General features: G+C 41.2%; 2 non-coding genes across 2 annotated transcripts; one reads left to right on the top strand and one right to left on the bottom strand.

Annotated features, from left to right (window-relative positions):
- Window positions 1-20,136: 20,136 nt before the first annotated feature.
- On the top strand, window positions 20,137-20,243 carry LOC112443355 (U6 spliceosomal RNA). The gene has a single exon (XR_003031688.1). It is a non-coding gene; the product is annotated as a U6 spliceosomal RNA (small nuclear RNA).
- A 1,147-nt stretch (window positions 20,244-21,390) lies between these two features.
- LOC112443354 (U6 spliceosomal RNA) lies at window positions 21,391-21,497 on the bottom strand. Its single transcript, XR_003031687.1, has one exon. It is a non-coding gene; the product is annotated as a U6 spliceosomal RNA (small nuclear RNA).
- Window positions 21,498-21,940: the final 443 nt, after the last annotated feature.

Genomic DNA, 21,940 nt, shown 5'->3' with positions numbered 1-21,940 from the left:
ACACGACTGAGCGACTTCACTTTCACTTTTCACTTTCATGCATTGAAGAAGGAAATGGCAACCCACTCCAATGTTCTTGCCTGGAGAATCCCAGGGACAGGAACCTGGTGGGCTGCTGTCTATGGGGTCGCACAGAGTCGGACATGACTGAAGCGACTTAGCAGCAGCAGGAGAGAAGGGAAGATGGAAGAACAAAGACTACATTGATTACATTTACAAAACTGGTCCAGGCATGATGACAGTAAAGAGAAACCTCTTTCTATTCATGGAGGTGAATTTCAGACTCCTTAAATTTAAGATTAAAGATCAAGGATAAAAATCAGGCCAGCATGTGCATACGGTGATGGTGATTCTCAAACAGTAGCCCTTAGAGCCCTGCATCAGAATCCCCCCACCCACTCACCCCCAGCACCCCCACATCCCACCCCCGTGCCTGTTAAAATGCAACTTTCAGGGCTCCTCTCCAGACTCACTGGGTTCCCTGATAGCTCAGTTGGTAAAGAATCCGCCTGCGATGCAGGAGACCTGGGTTCAATTCCTGGGTCAGGAAAATCCCCTAGAGAAGGGAAAGGCTACCCACTCCAGTGTTCTGGCCTGGAGAATTTCATGGACTCTGGAAGAGACTCTGGAAGAGGCACAAGCTGGAATCAAGATTGCCGGGAGAAATATCAATAACCTCAGATATGCAGATAACACCACCCTTATGGCAGAAAGTGAAGAGGAACTCAAAAGCCTCTTGATGAAAGTGAAAGAGGAAGAGTGAAAAAGTTGGCTTAAAGCTCAACATTCAGAAAACGAAGATCATGGCATCCGGTCCCATCACTTCATGGCAAATAGATGGGGAAACAGTGGAAACAGTGTCAGACTTTATTTTTGGGGGCTCCAAAATCACTGCAGGTGGTGATTGCAGCCATGAATTTAAAAGACACTTACTCCTTGGAAGGAAAGTTATGACCAACCTAGATAGCATATTGAAAAGCAGAGACATTACTTTGCCAACAAAGGTCCGTCTAGTCAAGGCTATGGTTTTTCCAGTGGTCATGTATTGGATGTGAGAGTTGGACTGACTGTGAAGAAAGCTGAGCGCCAAAGAATTGATGCTTTTGAACTGTGGTGTTGGAGAAGACTCTTGAGAGTCCCTTGGACTGCAAGGAGATCCAACCAGTCCGTCCTAAAGGAGATCAGTCCTGGGTGTTCCTTGGAAGGAATGATGCTAAAGCTGAAACTCCAGTACTTTGGCCACCTCATGTGAAGAGTTAACTCATTGGAAAAGACTCTGATGCTGGGAGGGATTGGGGGCAGGAGGAAAAGGGGACGACAGAGGATGAGATGGCTGGATGGCATCACTGACTAGATGGACGTGAGTTTGAGTGAACTCCGGGAGTTGGTGATGGACAGGGAGGCCTGGTGTGCTGCGATTCATGGGGTCGCAAAGAGTTGGACACGACTGAGCGACTGAACTGAACTGAACTGATAGTCCATGGGGTCACAAAGAGTCAGACCTGACTGAATGACCTTCACTTTCGACCCACTGAACCACTATCCTAGGAATCTGGATTAAGTCAGTTTAGAGGAGGGAGGTACTAAGTGCACTGGAGTGACCCCCACCAGAGATGGATGTGTGCACTCTGTAGCCGAAACTCCAACTGGCTGAGCTTACCCAAAGTTACTGAAGAGGAGAGCGGGATCCAAGCACTAACACTTAGGGTGGAGAGGTGGGGTCTCAACAGTTATGTGTCACAGACAAAGAGTAGCCAGTGAAGGATACACAAAGAAAGGAGTATGTAAGCTTAGCAGGACAGAATTATACATTATCACTAGGATGAGGGAGTATGTGGACAAAGTTCGACTGGGTACTTGGGTTTTTTTTTCCTCTGAAGTCCTAGAAAACGGGACTCCTGTGACCGACCAAGAATATAGCTTGAACCTACTGATAGCATCCTGGACAATAAGAAAAACCAATAGGCTAACATTAGGTACAAAGTAGATCAAGTAGTAAAGTTTTTAAGTATTAACTTGTCCAAAGTAAGAAAAGATCTAATGTCTCTCATTTTCATCAAGTATGTAACAATAACTTTTGGGTTTAAAAAAAACCAAACGATTAGGAAATGTTTAAACAGGTGTCTAATATTTTAAGCTCTGGAAGAAAAAAGGTGATTCGCCCCAAGTGTACTATTCCTCCCAGTTATATTATTTCCTTTCCAGTGTTTTTTAAATGGTCCTAGTTTCCAAGGTAACAGCCACAGGATACTAGGTCCTATTCCTCCCAGTTTAAGAGTTGCAGGCAGGTGCTGTTCAGGATGTAGTGAAAGCCTCGGATCCAAATACCCAAGTGCTCTTCTGGAATTAATGAGCAAAAATATTCAATCACTGCAAACCTTAAAGCTGAAAGCTTCTCTGGGTAACAACAGCAATTTACACACCTGCAAAGCTTTGCAATACACAGGGCCCTTTCCCGTGCATTTCTCACAGAGTCTTCCTCAGAGGGAAGCAGAGCAGATATTATTATTTTCCCCTTTCACAGGAAGGGTTATGTCTTAGGAATGGAGCTGGGATTTGAACCCTGACCATCAGGCTCAGGAATCTTTTCATGATACATGAAGCACATTATTAATTTAAAAGAGTTTCTTTTCTTTTCAGATGTAAATCTAAGGGACTTCTCCGGTGGTCCAGTGGCTAAGATTCCGTGCTCCCAATGCAGGGGGCCTAGGTTCCATCCCTCGTGGCGGAACTAGATCCCACATGCCACAACTAAAGATTAACATGTCACAACTAAGACTTGATACAGCTAAATAAATAAATATTTTTTTAATTATGTAATTAATATTTTTAAAAAGTAAATCTGAAAGGAACATTTGATTGGTAAGTGTTTTATCTGCAGTTTACATCATCAAATATTTCAGTGATGCCAGGCTCAGTTTTTCTGGTGAACTTGAAGCCTAAATTTCCTGGGAAAACAAAATCTTTCACCTGCAAGAAGGAATAGAGTTAGCGGGGAAAGTAAAACCACAGTGTGGCCAAGGAGACGTGAAATATAAATGCTTTATACAGCTGGGGTCTTGGTATAACAATCAAACTCCTCCTCACCCCACAATCCAGGGATTCTCACCATTCTGGAATGATTAAGGACTAAATCTTAACTACAGTAGAGGCAGCTGAGCTACAAAGAACAAATAAAACAAAGAACATATCACTAACATCTCCCTGAGACCCTGAGAACCCAAAGCAACAGTTTTGTGGCCCTAACTGTGCTAAGGGGTAGCATGAGTGCACATAAGCATAGAAATTATTTCTGAAATAGCCCCTGTGTGAGCAGAGGCCATCTTATCATGGAGTAAATGGGATAGAGCCATGGAAATATTATCTTCTTACAGCTGCTTCAGCGTTTTTAGCATTAATTCATTCAGAAAGTTATTTACTGAGGTCAGACTTTGTGACAGGTAGTTGGGATACAGCAGTGTACAAAACAAATGAAGTCCTACTCTTTGTAAGTTTTATTCTAGCAGAAGAAGAGAGAAAACAAATAAACTGTGTGATGGGCAACAGTTGCCATGGAAAAAAACTGAAGCAGGATAAAGGGGATGTGGCTTTCACAAAATACAAGTTGTGTTTCCATTTTAAATGTTTTTATAAACCATCAAAAAATCCATAAGATTAATTTTAGTAGATGTTCTAGTTCAGGAATATTTTATAATGATAACAGAATCAATTCCTCAAGACATAGCAATCCTAAATGCATATATAGCTAAACATTATTTGCTTCAAAATGTATGAAGCAGAAAGTTGAAACTGAAAGACCAAATAGAAAACTCCATAATTATAGCTAGAGATTTCACTAGCCATCACTCAATAATTGATGGCAAAAGTACACAAAATCAATAAGAATATACAATTGGTTTGAACAACATTATCAACTAACTTGACCTATTAACATTTATAGAACATTCCAGGCAACAACCACACAGTCTTTTTCTGGCCACACAGAACAATCATGAGGCATACCATATCCTGGGCTGTAGAACAAGTCTCAATAAATTTAAAATATTGAAATCACATGATTTCAATATTTAAAACTTAAATTTTAAATTAAAAAAATAACACGAAGGTATCTAGAAAATCCCCCAAATATTTGGAAACTAAAAGTAAACATCTAAATGATTAATGTAGCAAAGAAAAAAAGGTAAATAGTAAACATTTTGAACTAAATGAAAATACAAACACAGCACATTAAAATATGTGTGGTAAACATAGTCTTGGATTGGAAGAATTAATATTGTTAAAATGACCATACTACCCAAAGCAATCTACAGATTTAATATAATTCCTATCAAATTACACACGGTATTTTTCACAGAACTAGAACAAATAATCCTAAAATTTATTTTGAAGACTCAGAGTTGCTGAAGCAATCCTGAGGCAAAAGAACAAATCAGGAGACATAACCTCCTAGACTTAAGAGGGTATGAAAAAGCTACAATAATCAAAACAGCATGGAACTGGCACAAAAACAGACCTATAGATCAATAGAGAATCAAAAGAGCCCAGAAATAAACCCACACATCTATGGGCAATTAACCTACAACAAAACAGGCAAGAATATACAAGGGGGAAAAGACAGTCTCTTCAGCCAGTGATGTTGGAAAAGTTGGACAGTCACATGCTAATCAATAAAGTTAGATCATTCTCTCAGTTCAGTTCAGTTCAGTTGCTCAGTCGTGTTGGACTCTTTGATCTTTTTAGATAATTCTCTCATATCATACAAAAAAAGAACTCAAAATGACTTTAAGACTTATATATAATACATGATACCATGAAGCTCCTAGAATAAAACATAAGCAAAATATTATCTGACATAAGTCACAGCAATATTTTCTCAGGTCAGTCTCACAAAGCAAAAGAAATAAAAGCAAAAATAAAACAACTCACTCAAAAAATGGGCAGAAGACCTGAACAGACATTCCTCTAAAGAACATACAGATGGTCAATAGGCACATGAAAATATGTTCAAAATCATTAGTAATTAGATAAATGCAAATCAAAACCACAATGAGATATTATGTGAGAATGGTTATCATCCAAAAACCCACAAACAACAAATGCCGAAGAGAGTGTGGAGAGAAGGAAATCCTCCTGCACTGTTAGTGGGAATGTAAATTGGTACACCACTACGGAGAACAGTATGGAGGTTTCTTAAAAAACTAAAAATAGAGCTACCATATGACTCTGCAATCCCACTCCTGGCCATATAGCCAGCAAAAAAACATGGCCAGAAAAGATACACGCACTCCAGTGTTCACTGCAGCACTGTTTACAGTAGTCAAGACATGGAAGCAAACTAAATGTATATCAACAGTCAGTCAGTTCAGTTCAGTCGCTCAGTCGTGTCTGACTCTTTGGGACCCCATGAATCACAGCACGCCAGGCTTGCCTGTCCATCACCAACTCCCGGAGTTCACCCAGACTCACGTCCATCGAGTCAGTGATGCCATCCAGCCATCTCATCCTCTGTCGTCCCCTTTTCCTCCTGCCCACAATCCCTCCCAGCATCAGAGTCTTTTCCAATGAGTCAACTCTTCGCATGAGGTGGCCAAAGTACTGGAGTTTCAGCTTTAGCATCATTCCTTCCAAAGAAATCCCAGGGCTGATCTCCTTCAGAATGGACTGGTTGGATCTCCTTGCAGTCCAAGGGACTCTCAAGAGTCTTCTCCAACACCACAGTTCAAAAGCATCAATTCTTCGGCGCTCAGCTTTCTTCACAGTCCAACTCTCACATCCACACGTGACCACAGGAAAAACCATAGCCTTGACTAGACAAACCTTTGTTGGCAAAGTAATGTCTCTGCTTTTGAATATGCTATCTAGGTTGGTCATAACTTTCCTTGGAATGGATAAAGATGTGGTAAAAGGACTGTAGCCTGCTAGGCTCCTATGTCTATGGAATTCTCCAGGCAATTCTACTGGAGCCATTCCCTTCTCCAGGGGATCTTCCTAACTCGGGAATTGAACCCAGGTCTCCCACATTGCAGACAGATTCTTTACCATCTGAGCCACCAGGGAAGCCCATATATATATACAACTCAGCCATTAAAAAGAATGAAATAAGGCCATCTGCAGAAACATGGATGGATCTAGAGAGTGTCATACTGAGTGAAGTAAGTCGGACAGAGGAGAAATATTATATGACATCCCTTATATGTGGAATCTAAAAAGAAGTGATACAAATAAACTCACTTACAAAATAGAAAAAGGCTCACAGACTTAGAAAAACAAACTCAAGGTTGCCAGGGGAAAGAGATAGTTAAGGGCTTTGGGAAGGTCAAGCACACAATCTATATTTAAAATGGATAACCAACAGAAACCTATTATATAGCACATGGAACTCTGCTCAATGTTATGTGCCAGCCTGGATGGGAATGGGGTTTGGTGGAGAATGGATACATGTATATGTATGGATGAGTCCCTTCACTGCTCACCTTAAACTATCACAACATTGTTAATTGACTATTCCCCAGTACAAAATGTTTTTGGTGTTATAAAAAAATAATAAAATTATTAAAAAGCAAAAACAAACAAATAGGACCTAATCAAACTTAAACACTTTTGCACAGCAAAGGAAATCATAAACAAAATAAAAAGACAACCTACAGAATGGAAGAAAATATTTGCAAATGATGCAACTGACAGGGCTTAATTTCAAAAATATACAACAGCTCATACAACTCAATAACAACAACATCAAAAAACAACCCAATCAAAAAATGGGCAGAAGACCTAAACAGATACTTCTCCAAAGAAGACATACAGATGGCCAAGAGACACATGAAAAGATACTCATTATCGTTAATTATTAGAAAAATGCAAATCAAAACTACAATGAGGTATCACCTCACACCAATCGGAATGGTAATTACTAAAAAGTCTACAAAAAATAAATTGTGGAGGGATTGTGGAGCAAACAGAACCCTTTTACATTATTGGTGGAATTGCAAATTGGTGCATTATAGAAAACAGTATGGAGGTTCCTCAGAAAACTAAAAATAGAGTTGCCATGAAAAAAGAAAAAAAGTGTTAGCTGCTCAGTTGTGTCCCAACTCTTTGTGCTACAGTCTATGGACTGCAACCCACCAGGCTCCTCTTTCCATGGAATTCTCCAGGCAAAAATACTGGAGTGGGTAGCCAACTCCTTCTCAGGGGATCTTCCTGACTCAGGAATCAAACCCAGGTCTCCTGCATTGCATGCAGATTCTTTACCATCTGAGCCACCAGGGAAGTCCCTGATCTAGCAGGCCCACTCCTGGGGAACTTTCAGCGGCTAAGACTTGGTGCTCCCAATGCAGGGGGCCTGGGTTCAATCCCTGGTCAGGAAACTAGATCCCACGTGCTGTAACTAAGAGTTCACATGCCACAACTAGAAGATCCTACATGCTGCAATGCACATCAAAGATCCCGCATGACACAACTAATACCCAGCACAGCCAAGTAAATAAATAGTTTTTTAAAAATTCCACCCCTGGGAATTTACCCAGAAAAACTATAATTTGAAAAGATAAATACACCCCTATGTTCACAGCAAAAGTATTTACAATAGCCAAGACATGGAAACAACCTAAATTTATATTGATGGATGAATGGATACAGAGCAGCTAGTGTATATATACATTGGAATATTACTCAGTTATGAAAAAGGATGAAGCAATGCCATTTGCAGCAACATGGATGGACCTAGAGATTATCAGACTAAGTGAAGTAAGTCAGAAAGAGAAAGACAAATACCATGTGATATCACTGACATGTGGAATCTAAAATACAACACAAATCAACATACCTTTGAAACTTGTTTATTTAACTTACATGCAGAGCACATCATGTGAAATGCCCAGCTGGATAAGTTTTAGGCTGGCATCAAGATTGCTGGGAAAAATATCAACAACCTCAGATATGCAGTTGATAGCACTTTAATGGCAGAAAGCAAAGAGGAACTAAAAAACCTCTTGATGAGGGTGAAAGAGAAGAGTGAAAAAGCCAACTTAAAACTCGATATCAAAAAAACTAAGATCATGGCATCCAGTCCCATAACTTCATGGAAAATCAAAGGGGAAAAGGTGGAAGCAGTAACAGATTTCCTCTTCTTGGGCTCTAAAACCACTGCAGATGGTGACTGCAGTCATGAAATTAGAAGATGATTGCTTTTTGGAAGGAAAGCTATGACAAAATTAGACAGTATATTAAAAAGCAAAAGCATCACTTTGCAAACAAAGGTCCATGTAGTCAAGGCTATGGTCTTTCCATTGGTCATGTATGGATGTGAGAGTTGGACCATAAAGAAGGCTGAGGGCCAAAGAATTGATGCTTTCAAATTGTGGTGCTGGAGAAGACTCTTGAGAATCCCTTGGAGAGTAAGGAGATCTAACCAGTTAATCCTAAAGGATATCAACCCTGAATACTCATTGGAAGGACTGATGCTGAAGCTGAAGGTCCAATACTTTGGCCACCTGATTCAAACAGCTGACTCACTAGAAAAGGCCCTGATGCTGGGAAAGGGGGAGGGCAGGAGGAAAAGAGGGCAACAGAGGATTAGATAGTTGGATGGCTTCACCTATTCAATGGACATGAACTTGGGCAAACTCCAGGAGATGGTGAGTGGCAGGGAGGCCTGGTGTGTTGAGCCCATGGGGTCTCAGAGTTGGACATGACTTGGCGACTGAACAACAACAATGAAACATAAAGAAACTCACAGACACAGAGAACAGACTTATGGTTGCCAAAAGGTAGCTGGGTGGGGAGGGAAGGATTGGGGGTTTGGGATTAGCAGATGCAAACTAGTATATATAGGATAGATAAACATAAGACTCTACTGTTTAGCACAAGAAACTATACTCAGTATCCTGTGATAAACCATAATGGAAAAGAATATGAAAAAGAATATATATGTGTGTAACAGTCATTTTGCTGTACAGCAGAAACACAACATTGTAAATCAACTATACTTAAATAAATGTTTTTTAATTTAAAAAATGTGTAGGGTACAGTTACAGCAGGTAAAACTGTCTAGAGGCAAGTTTAAATGCTCCTATTAGAAAAGAAGAAAGGTCTAAAACTAATAATCCAAATTTCCTCTAAAGAAACAAGAGAAAGAGGAGTAAATTAAAGCTAAATAAATAGAAGGAGGGAAATAAAGAGGAGAAATTAACAACATATAGAACAAGAAACAGATAAAAAAATTTTAAACCACAACTGGTGGGAGTTTTTGGTAAAATACAATAAAATCAATAAATGTCTAGCCAGACAAATCAAGAAAATAAGAGAGAAAACACAAATGGAAGAAAAGAGGAGACCTCATTACAGACTCTAGAGAGATTAAAAGAAAAACAGAATAATATTACAAAAAACTTGATTTAGGACAAAATTCATCTTTTCCTAGAAACACAGGCGCACACACACGGTTACAGTCTCTGAAACTACTGCTTCTCAGAGCAGTCTCAACCATTTATAATCATTTTAACTTTTAACCAAAATAACTTTTATTTTGCATAGAAAACATTTCACGTGGAAAATGTGAATTGTCACACCCCAGCTTTTAATCAGACTAGCAGAGTTCATGGATTCACATAACTTTCTACAGTCACTAATATTCCATATACCACTTCTCAAAATGGTAGAAACGAAGATGTTCACTAACATGAACCAATGACATAGGTTTTCTGTAGTATATTAAAATAAGCTAAAGTATAAAAAATGTAAATATGCTTAATAATTAATACTTTATTTTTTCATCATATTTACAAATGATCTAGGTATTTAATGACTTTCCATTAATTAACTTGTTCTAATGTCAATCCAAGATTTAACTTACCAAGATCTTGGAAACTTATCTTCAAGCTGACATACCACAGAACATAATTATTACACTAATTAAATAAAGTGCAGCAGAATAAGGATTGATTTGGTCAAATACAAATTTATATTTATCATAAGCAAGCATTAAATGGAAGTAATGCTAGCTTATTTGATCAGTAAACCTGTGTGAGTTTAGAAAAAACATACCCAAATATAATATAAATGTATATTGCATTATATATAATGCTGATAAATCAAAGAATATATAGCTGTTCTATTAAACCAAATTATTAAAATAATCCATCCCTTCTGAAAAGGTTTTCTGCAGTTAGCATAAGAGACTTTAACTGGCAAAAGTTTGCTGCTGCCGCTCCTGCTAAGCTGCTTCAGTCATGTCCAACTCTGTGTGACCCCATAGATGGCAGCCCACCAGGCTCCCCCGTCCCTGGGATTCTCCAGGCAAGAACACTGGAGTGGGTTGCCATTTCCTTCTCCAGTGCATGAAAGTGAAAAGGGAAAGTGAAGTCGCTCAGCCATGTCTGACTCTTAGCAACCCCACGGACTGCACTCTACCAGGCTCCTGAGTCCATGGGATTTTCCAGGCAAGAGTACTGGAGTGGGGTGCCATTGCCTTCCCCTTAACTGGTTTAGTGGGTTGCTATTTGGAAGAAGACTGGAGAGTCTGTTAAGTAAGCAAGACCACTGGTGATCAAGAATCCACCCCTGGCTGTTTCTAATTACAGGGAAATGATGCTGACTGGGAGATCCCCAAATCAGTATTATGATGAGTTGCAGACTCTTCATTCTTAAATAGTCTCCTGCCGTATTCATTCTACCAGGATTAAAAGGTCTTCATAGCTCAGCAGTTCCTTCGACTGCATCATGATTCAATTATCCTTTCAAGGGTGATTTGAGACCTGTGGGCACTCTCCAGTCCTTTGGGCTTCCCAGGTAGATAGAGTGGTAAAGAGCCCACCTGCCAATGCAGGAGATGTAAGAGACTTGGGTTTGATCCTTGGGTCAGGAAGATCCCCTGGAAGAGGGCATGGCAACCCACTCCAGTATCCTTGCCTGCAGAATCCCATGGAACAGGAGCCTGTCAGACTACAGTCCACAGGGTCAAAGAGTTGGACACAACTGAAGCAACTTAGCATGCACACACACACTGCAGTCTTGGTCTTACTTCCTGTAAAGCTGCAAGTGGAGAAATCCACAGCACAGGTTCCAGTTGTAGTCTCAGGAGGTCTCCATTCAATAAAACTGGAGCAATTTTTCTCTTGCCCTTGATTTGTTTCCATGTCTTCTTCATCACCAATGACAATTGTCTCACACTTTCCTTCTGAGAAGCCAATGCTCCTGAGGATGGGAGAATTTCGGAATCATTTCATTGTAGCTGCTAATTTTTTGATGATATGAATGTTATGGTTCTCTGACCAGTTATCACTAGTGCTGAAGGCTGGGGAGGCCATACAGGTTCAAAAAACATCACCATCATCATCTTCTACTGATGAGTCTTGAAATTTATCAGACCTAGAAACTAAAGGATTAGGTGGACCACTAAATGAATTTCCTACATTAGTGAGACACATCATTCATTAGATATTTAATGAATGAATATATGAATGGTCCTCACTGAATGAGCCCCTTTGGGGAACTGATCTTTTCCCTCCCTAATTCATCAGTGGCCTCTGATTTTCTGGGACATTCCCTTGAATACTCCACACAGACAACCACAGATTTCAGATACTCGGCTGCTCTTATGTTGTTCTCTATCCCGGGACCCACACTCGTCATCAAGATTGAATTAAAAATAAACCCAAGAAATGATAACAGCTTCTTGCCTTAGCCCTTCTAGAAAGGTATCACTGTTTAAAGGGGATGTTTTAGAATTTGAGCAAAAATTCGTTGCTCTAGTGACTAGAAGAACATTCAGCCATCAAGACCAGGAAGAGTTCATCTGAGTTAGGCCTTTTGGATCATCTCATACACCCTCTACTCATCATGCCCTTCTATACCTCTGAGCTTTTACGGTTTTTCATCAACCCTGCCCACCTGGTGAATATCACCTCAAAATTATCTTCTCTCTCTCTCCTGGTTAGCAACTCTCACCTGTTTCCTTAGTAGAGCTCATACTTTTACAACTTATTAGTTATCATAATTATATATGCTGTCCTCTCCTCTCCCAGAGGCATGAAGCCCAACAAGAGGGGGAAGAGTTGCTGAATTCAAAAATAGGCTCGGAAAAGAAGGTACGAGGAGAGAGTCAGAGAGATGGCAGTGACTCAGATGGCATTGCCAGCTTTGAAGATGGATGGGGCCACGGGTCAAAAACGCAGGGGGCCTCTAGAAGCTGAAAAGGTGAAGAAACAGATTCTTCCCTAGAACTTCCAGAAAAGAAATCAGCCTTGCCAACAGATTTTTCGCTCAGTGAGATCCATATCAGATGTCTGATCTAAAGAATTGTAAAATAATAAATTTATGTTGGTTTCTTTCAAAAAAAGAAAAGAAAAGGACTGTTTTACTTGCTAGTTTGTGTTGCTTATCTTGATTCTGGCAAATTCTATTTTTCAGCAGTTACTGGTAACATCCCCATGAAAGCATGAAAGCTTCTCAGTGAAGAATTATGGTCTGAGCCACTGCTAAAAGCTGTGATTTCAGGTGGCTGAGTCTCACCATCACTCACCAATCTTTTCACTCACAGTGCTCCTCTTTTCCCAAATGCCCTGCTGCTGCTGCTGCTGAGTCGCTTCAGTCATGTCCGACTCTGTGCGACCCCATAGATGGTAGCCCATCAGGCTCCCCCGTCCCTGGGATTCTCCAGGCAAGAACACTGGAGTGGGGTGCCATCGCCTTCTCCAGCCCAAATGCCCTGTTGGATATTTTATTTAAGCCAAATTGTTTCCCAAATTTTTTGAGCACTACCTTTGGGATTTTTGCCATATCAAAGTAGCACCAGAGCTAATAGTAACTTAATTCCTTTCTTCAAAGCAACTTAATTTTTAAATAGTACTTTTGCTTATTGGTAATATGCATAAAATATTAGGTTTGATGTGCTAATTGTTTTCTCCAAATGCACATTTAAAAACAAAACTGTTAAAATTTTTAAAAACCTTTGCATTAAAATAAACTTGTAACTACTAAAATTTTAAAAACAACTCTGCCTAGGTACCCAGGAAAATCTTTTCATGTACATCAGTAGGATAACTCCTCCACTTTGTGAAATACTTCCTAAGTTTTTTCTACCCTCCCCAGGCCTTCTGCCCAGAGCTACCCCTTCATTCTCAGCAGGCTCCCTCACCTCCTACATACTTAAATAGAGAGTCCTTCAGACTTGAATTCCATCAAGCAGTCTCCCTGTATCTTCCCACTCCATACACACCCCTGAAAGCTCACCCGCATCTGCTCTCATCCTTGCTCCCTCTGCCTTTGCTCTCAGAAGAGGAGCCTGACCTTCTTTCCACTAAAATGTCTGTTCACTCATGTTCTGAAGCCCATTCTAATACACTGCCTCGAGGATCTTACCGTTAAAATAGTTTTCAAGGATTTACCTAAATTATACAAACTTATACAAACTTATACAAACTTATACAAACAAAATTATACAAACTTAAATTCTTAAAATGAGCTGATTCCTTTACTTTTTAAAATCTAGCACATTTTAAATCCCAGAAATCCCATTCCTTATTTTCTGAGAATTATAGGAATATTATATTTAAACAGGCACCTATTTATCTCAAAAGCCAATCAGAACGGGACTTCTTTAACTTAGGAAATTTTTATCAACTAATAACACCATCTGGATTTGGAAAAAAACGTTATACATCCATAAAATGAAATGTAAAGACTTTTTTGAATTACAGACACACAAACACAGAGTTTAATACCAGTCATGAGTCAAGAGTAAATTCAGAAGTACAAAACATTTACTGGCTCAGATAGCAAAGAGCTGTTCTCCTTGGTGAAATACAATATTCTTAATTGTTTTGAGCCCAAATAAATGAATAACCAAACAAATAAGACTAAAACTAGTTTCTCTGTTGTCTCTCATCCAACAGAGACCCAATCTCTACAAATCATCGATCTATTCACATGTTATAGTTAGACATAACACCAAATTCCCAATCATTGCTACTAAGAGAGGGTAATGATACTGCTGCAAGCAGAACACATACAAACCACAAAATTAATAGAGAACATTATTAAAATTACAATAACAGAGAGCAAAGCAAAGTTACTGCCATTTTGAGAGCCAAAAAACAAAAGATGTGTCTAAGCTTTAAGTAATCCATGAGTTGCATTTCTCTGGGGAAAACTACACCTAGTTTTGTTAGGTGAATCCAATGAGCAGCTCAGTAGAAGATCTCCAAGATGTTAAAGTATATTTGAAAAAAAAAAGTAAAAATCATGCCTCTCATACACATATAAAATGAACATGTGTTAAAGATTTTATTGAATGTATTAATCAATGAAGAAACAAGGTAGATATTGCAACAGCTCAAATTAGAAATCAAAAATCACAAATTTATATGAAGTAAAGGAATGCTGAAATGAATCTGCAAATGGAAGCAAAACAAGCTTCTTCCACAGTGGCAGACAGAAGTCAACTAAATCTCTACTAGTCAGGACAGATTTTGCATGTCTATAAACAAGAATTATTTTGTGTTGCTATCAGCTATCTTAGAGAAGGAAATGGCAACCCACTCCTATAGTCTTGCCTGGGAAATCCCATGGACAGAGAAGCCTGACAGGCTACAGTCCATGAGGTTGCAAAGAGTCAGACATGACTTAGGGACTAAACAACAATCAGTTTTCTACAATTAACAGTTTTAAGACAGTTTCCATAGATTTGGAGTCATATAACTCTAATCAGATAAGCCTGGGGAACTGTCTAGATTCTAGACGATGCAGTTATCCACCTGGGCACACATTTTTCCCACACAAGAGACACTTCTCCCATGAAAACAGAAGAAACAGGGATTGTGTGAATATAAGTAAATCTGTAGTTGCTGTTCAGTGACTAATTTTTTAAAATGTCAGTGCTGCAGTCAACATCCTCAGTGATTTTGGAACCCAAGAAAATAAAATGTGTCACCGTTTTCACTTTTTCCCCATCTATTTGCCATGAAGTGATGGGACCAGATGCCACGATCCTAGTTTTTTGATGGTGAGTTTTGAGCCAGTTTTTTGGAAATTAAGGAAGCTCATCACTGATAAGTCTCTTGTGCAGACTTTCACCTTTCCCCCCTTCCCTCCTCCCCCGCTCCCCAGTAATATGAGCGGGAGAATATGAGGTTATCTGCTACTACAAAGTAAAGCAATTAGTTGCTGTGAAAGGGCTCCGTGCAGAAAAATATCTCACACCAGCCTTACCTCAGTGACTTTCTCATTTCACTAAAAGTAGCCTTTAAAACACAGGGCTTCCCTGGTGGATCAGTGGTAAAGAATCCACTTGCCAATGCAGGAGACACGGTTCCATCCCTAGTCTGGGATGTTCCCATATGCCTGCAGAGCAGTGAAGCTAGGGCGCGACAACAACTGAGCCTGTGCTCTAGAGGCAACAAGCCACAACTACTGAAGCCTGCACCCCTGAGAGCCCATGCCCCACAATAACAGAAGCCATAGCAATGAGAAGCCCAAGTACCGCAACTAGAGAGTACCCCCGCTCACCAAAACTAGAGAAAAGCCCACACAGCAACAAAGATCCAGCATAACTCTCCCCAAAAAACACATATAAATCATCTGGGTATCATCTTTTGCATAACTTGTATGCAGAGTACATCACGCAAAATGCCAGGTTGGATGAATCACAAGTTGGAATCAAGACTGCCAGGAGAAATATCAACAACCTTAGATATGCAGATGATAATGGCAGAAAGTGAAGAGGAACTAAAGAGCCTCTTGAGGAGGGTAAAAGAGGAGAGTGGAAAAAGCTGGCTTAAAACTCAACATTAAAAAAACTAAGATCATGGCATAGGGTCCCATCACTTCACAGCAAATAGAAGGGAAAAAAGTGCAAACAGTAACAGATTTTATTTTCTTGGGCTCCAAAAGCACTGTGGACAGTGACTGCAGCCACGGAATTGAAAGATACTTGCTCCGTGGAAGGAAAGCTATGACATACCTAGATTGTATACTAAAAAGCAGAGAGATTACTTTGCCGACAAATGTCAGCATATAGTCAAAGCTGTGGTTTTTCCACTGCTCATGTATGGATGTGGAAGTTGGACCATAAAGAAGGCCGAGGGCCGAAGAATTGATGCTTTCAAACTGCAGTGCTAGAAAACGCTCTCAAGAGTTCCCTGGACAGCATGGAAATCAAACCAGTAAATCCTAAAAGGAAATCAATCCTGAATATTCATTGGAAGGACTGCTGCCGAACCTGAAGCTCCAATACTTTCGCCACCTAATTTGAACAGCTGATTCATTGGAAAAGACCCTGATGCTGGGAAAGACTGAAGGCAGGAGGAGAAGGGGGCGGCAGAAGATGAGATGGTTGGATGGCATTACCGACTCAATGGAGATGAGTTTCAGCAAACTCTGGGAGACAGCGAAGGGCAGGGAAGCCTGGTATATTGCAGTCCAAGGGGTCACAAAGAGATACAACTTAGTAACTGAACAACATCACCATCCTTTGACTAGTACAGTCAAATCCTCACAGCCCAATCCTCTGGAAATCTATCACTAGGCAAGTTTGGGAAACACCGCTCTACCACATTTTAGTTTACTGGGTTAGCCAGAAGAGCCCTGAAGAAATAAAACCCAGTCCTGGTGAGTTTTGAAATATCCTTGGAGATCTTTCTAGGTGGGGCATTTAGGAGGTGTTCTGAGGAGTCTATGGGTACGTGAGGGAAGGGGGAATAGCCATAAAAGAGAGAGACTAGCAAAGGAAGGAGGCTGGAGGAGAGTGCCAATGAGATTCGTTAGTAGAGAGAGACAGAGAAATGGAGAACAATTAAATCAGAACCTTCAGGGGAGGGCTCTGGCACTGATATTTTTTAAAGCTCCCAAGATGACTACAAACTGCAGCCCAGGTTTATAATCTCTGTTCCTTAGCTGAAGTTCACCATTTTCACATCAGGTAAAGCTGGTCACTGATACTGAGGTTGTGATTCATTTATTCCCTGCTCAAGAGGATGTGAGGATTTTAGTTGAGCTGCTCCTTTTTAATTAGAGCAAAATTCCTAAAGAGGAAATGATTTCAATTGCGTCATATCACTGAATGTTCCCTTTCTACGAGTAAAAAGAAAAATAATAAGGTAGATTTTCCACTTATCAGTGTGTGTTATCCAGTTGTTGCAGTAAGATGAGAAGAACTCAGAAATATGGCTGTAAAATAAGTCTTGAAGTTTTTATTCTTTTCTAAGCTATTGCAAAGAGTAAAGTGAAGTGAAAGTGTTGGTCACTTAGTCACGTCCGACTCTTTGCAAACCCATGGAATGTAGCCTGCTAGGCTCCTCTGTCCATAGGATTCTCCAGGGAAGAACACTGGGATGGGTAGGCATTCCCTTCTCCGGGGATCTTCCCCACCCAGGGAACGAACCTGGTCTCCTGCACTGCAGGCAAGTATGACCTAGTAATACTACAAGCAGTCCAGTGGAAAAAGAATTTGGTCTCAGAAGATAGGTAGGACCAGTGCCAGTACTGCCCATGGAAATTATTAAACACTTAACTCACACTTAGCTTCCTTCTCCAAAAATAAGATTTTTCATCTCTTTGGATCTATAATGCCACGGATTGTAAGATGCACCAGTTTTACATATCACAAAGAAAACACAAATGACTGTTTTATTCCATCTGTAATGTAAATAGTTAGAATTATGACAGCATCTATTGGTAACACAGTCTAATGTTCCAGAATATAAAGATAAAAATTCTTGTCAATAAGATAAGCTGAGAAAAAACCTCTAAATCAATCTTTCCTAAAGTCAATTTGCTAAAAATGCCCACTGAAACTCCCTTCTTCTTCTCATGCTTGTTGTTTAGTCACTAAGTTGTGTCCAACTCTGTTGTGACCCCATGGACTGTAGCCTGCCATGCTCCTCTGTCTATGAGATTTCCCAGGCAAGAACACTGGAGTGGGAGCCAAGATACAAAAGATTATCTAATTAAAAAGCAACCTACCCTAAAAGTTTCCTACATAACTTCCAAAAGATGTGTTAAAGAACACTATCTGCACACCCCACCAAAGAAAGTGATTAGAGACTTACACATATTTAACTAGTGATAAGAGCAAGAATTCTTTTAGTCAAAATCTAATCATGGGATCTTAAATATATTTTAGTTTGGCAGAAGCCAATAGTGTTTGTTTCAATGTTGCAAATGTATAGCTTGAAAACATGAGGGTGATTACAAAGGCATAAGGAGAAGGCAGTGGCACCCCACTCCAGTACTCTCACCTGGAAAATCCCGTGGACGGAGGAGCCTGGTTGGCTGTAGTCCATGGGGTCGCTAAGAGTCAGGCACGACTGAGCGACTTCCCTTTCACTTTTCACTTTCATGCACTGGAGAAGGAAATGGCAACCCACTCCAGTGTTCTTGCCTGGAGAATCCCAGGGACGGGGGAGCCTGGTGGGCTGCCGTCTATGGGGTCGCACAGAGTCGGACACTGCTGAAGTGACTTAGCAGCAGCAGCAGCAAGGTGAACTGGGTAAGCATGCTCAGTTAGTGAGGTATTCCATGTAGATGGAGGAGGGACAGGATGAGGAAAAAAAGATTAAAGTGGAGAAGACTAGCAGAACACAAGAGTTTGAGGGGGGAAAAAGACAGCTGTGTAATAGAAAGGAGAGAAGAGAGGAAGGAAATATAAGACGTTAACTGAACGCCTCTAACAATTGTTCTCCTGGATGAGGCCTTTAACAAATGTATAACCTGACAGAAAACAACATTCAGAAAATATCCAGAAAAGAAACAGCCTGCATGCAAATAGTAACGAGGGTCGGTGGCAAGAACCTGTAGCTACAGGAGAGAAGATTTGCGTGAGGGAGGTGGGGCCTACAGACCCACTGAACGGCTCCAGAAGAGCCTCTTAGTAGCAAGGAGACAGAAACAGGACTGCAATCTAGCTTAAGAAACAAAGGCAACTTGCTAGCTCATGTAACCAAACTATGGAAACGACTGAATGATCCAGAGGCTCAAAAGACAATGATACTCTTCCTTCGTTTCTCATCCTGGTCTTTTTCTCTCAATTTCTTCCTTGGGGTACCAAGAGCCTTAGGTAGACATTCTTTATACCGCACGAGCCAAAGGTTAAAAACAAACCGACAGCCAGCCAGCCAGACCCTCTACCTGGGCAACGTTCATCACTGTATTCTAAAATTATTAAGTGAAAGGTGTATGGGAAACTTGATAATGGAGGGTTCGGGCTGGTGACCTCACCTGAACCCACTGATTCAGCCAGACATTACCTGCCTTTTGTTGAGATGCGATAGGAAAGGATACGTGCTACCAGGGCGCCTCTAAAGCCTAGTAAATTATACCAGGATCTAATTACAGCTTTATATCTAACTATATATTTTCAAAAAACATGGAGAAACAAGTTAAACGACATCATCAGTGATAAACGAGCCAAATGAAAGAAATGTTACGTTTCATGGTGTAAATATCCGGTTCGCCCTACAAATCAGTATAATGAAGAGAAATGGCGGTGGGGGAGGGGGGAGTGGAGATGGGATGTTAGGAAATTAATGAGACCTAAGAAGCACAGCAACCAAACATAACGTGGGAGGACAGAACCTTCTTTGGAAGACATCTTTTAAACAACCAAGGAAATTGGAACGTTGAGTGAATATTAGGTGAGACTACGGAATTACCTTAACTTTTCGAGGTGTGATAATGGGTGATTACTTTTCTTTTTTTTCTCCCAAGTACTCATCAAAGAAAGTTTAACTGGGAAACTACGAGCTCTAAAGGGAGGCGGGCGGCCCACTCCGAAGAGCGTCCGCCTCACCCAGCGCGCTTGTCACGCTGGTCCGCGGGCTCCTGCAGCGCGCAGCTCGCTGCTCCCAGCATGCTCCACGGGCCGAGCACTCCCGCAGGAGGACCCGGGGCCCTGGGGCCCTCGACGAGACCCCCCCTTACCCAAGATGCTCCGGGCGCTCATTTGCATGTCCCACCAAGAGGTGAACTAGACTTGGTTTAGTTGTCGAGCACCAAACGTGCGAGCTTTGTGAGTGACTGCACCAAATCAAATTTCCCAAAATGTTCCGCGTTCGCTGGGGAGAGGCGCAGCTTGGTCACCATAACTATAAAGGAGGAAAGATATCTGTACCTTATATATTCTGTGGGGGGTAAATGAATAGCGTGCTCGCTTCGGCAGCACATATACTAAAATTGGAACGATACAGAGAAGATTAGCATGGCCCCTGCGCAAGGATGACACGCAAATTCGTGAAGCGTTCCATATTTTGCTCTTCTTCCCACGGTCCAGATACTGTCTCAAGCCCAAAGGAAACGCCTTCGGTGAAGCACAACGTCTGGCACGCAATGCTGAATTTGTGATTTTTCAGTATAAAATATATTATGAAAAATATTCGTGCAAGGCAATCTATGAAATGAGAATGAAGCTGAGTTACATCTGTAAATTTATGTGCAAATATGAGTTTGAGTAAACTCCGGGAGTTGGTGATCACAGGGAGGCCTGGCGTGCTGCAGCCCATGGGGTCGCAAAGAGTCGGACACGACTGAGCGACTGACTGAACTGATGTCGTTTCTACGTTATCTTGGACATAAGAAATCTTGCATTTCCTTAACAGAGCTTGAAAGTTCTGAAATCGCCTTTTGATCTGTCTCCCTAGACAACACAAAGCAGAGGCGCAGGTGGGTCTAGATCTTAGCACTAAAGGCTGCCTGAAACATGAAATGCTCAATGAATCCTTACCAAATCATTTCTGAATTATTAAATAAATGAATTATTGCTGTTAATGAATCCTTGCTATAGGAAGTAAGCAACAGTAGTACACGTTTCTCGGGCCTACTTTGTGACTTTGGTCGTTTTTGACTGGAATTCGTACTCTTTTCTCAGACTGTGAGCTACACATAAGCAAGGACTGTTACCAAAGAGTGAACTCAGTGTTGGCCGGTGGATCCTTGAGCTTCCGGATCAACTGAAAACTGGCTAGAAGCAGCAAGCCGGTTACTAAGTCTTTCTGAGACGGGTTTTCTATGCCTGTTTTTATCTGACTTCTAAGGTACACTCAAACTGCCGCCTTACCTAAACCAGGTGGATTCTCTCATGGGAAATATAAAAATTCAGCGCCCAAAACCCAAAGTGTATTTTTACCAGTAAAAACAAGCATTCGACTGCAGACACCAAGATTAGCTAGGTAACTTAATAGAATTGAGACACGTTGGCCGGGGGGATGCCAGGCAGCCATCGAGCTAGAATCGACGCTGGGAGGGCAGAGGATCCGGTGGGAGAGAATTCCAGGTGTCCTCAGGCTTTGGGGATGCATGTCGGAAAGCGCAAACCGGAGGTCTGCCTCCAAAACTACCTCTCAATACTTAACAGTTTTTTGTGTTACTCAGGGAAAAAGTGTCTGGAGGTGGGGAATGGCGCAAAATATGGAACGCTTCACGAATTTGCGTGTCATCCTTGCGCAGGGGCCATGCTAATCTTCTCTGTATCGTTCCAATTTTAGTATATGTGCTGCCGAAGCGAGCACGGTTTGCCTTTCGTCCACGGCATATATAAACTCTGGAAGGTCTCATCTCTTTAACAGTTATGGTGACCGAACCGTGCACCTTTTCGATGATTCTGAAACTTTTAGGGAAATTTGATCTCACGGATCCACGCACAAGGCTCACATGTTTGGTATTCTGACTGCTAAACCGCGAAACTTGTCGAGTTCGCCTCTTGCTGGGATATGCAAATGAGTGCCCGTAGGATCTTGGGTAAGGGCCCTGTCACCGGCTCCAAGTCGGACGATGGGTCCTCTGGGGCGCTCAGCCCCACGGAGCATGCCGGGAGCGGCAAGCGAGGCTTGCTTGAGGAGCTGCTAGCAAGTTGGACCCGCGTGGTCTGCGACGGCCGCGATGCGGACCTGCTGCCCAGCTGCGACGACTGAGGCAGCCCTGGGGGCCTGCCTGGAACAAGTGGCATCTCCCC

Source organism: Bos taurus, chromosome 21 (assembly GCF_002263795.3).
Source record: "Bos taurus isolate L1 Dominette 01449 registration number 42190680 breed Hereford chromosome 21, ARS-UCD2.0, whole genome shotgun sequence".
NCBI lineage: Eukaryota > Metazoa > Chordata > Mammalia > Artiodactyla > Bovidae > Bos > Bos taurus.
Note: the sequence above shows the minus strand (reverse complement) of the source record. Positions and strands in the feature narration are given on the sequence as shown.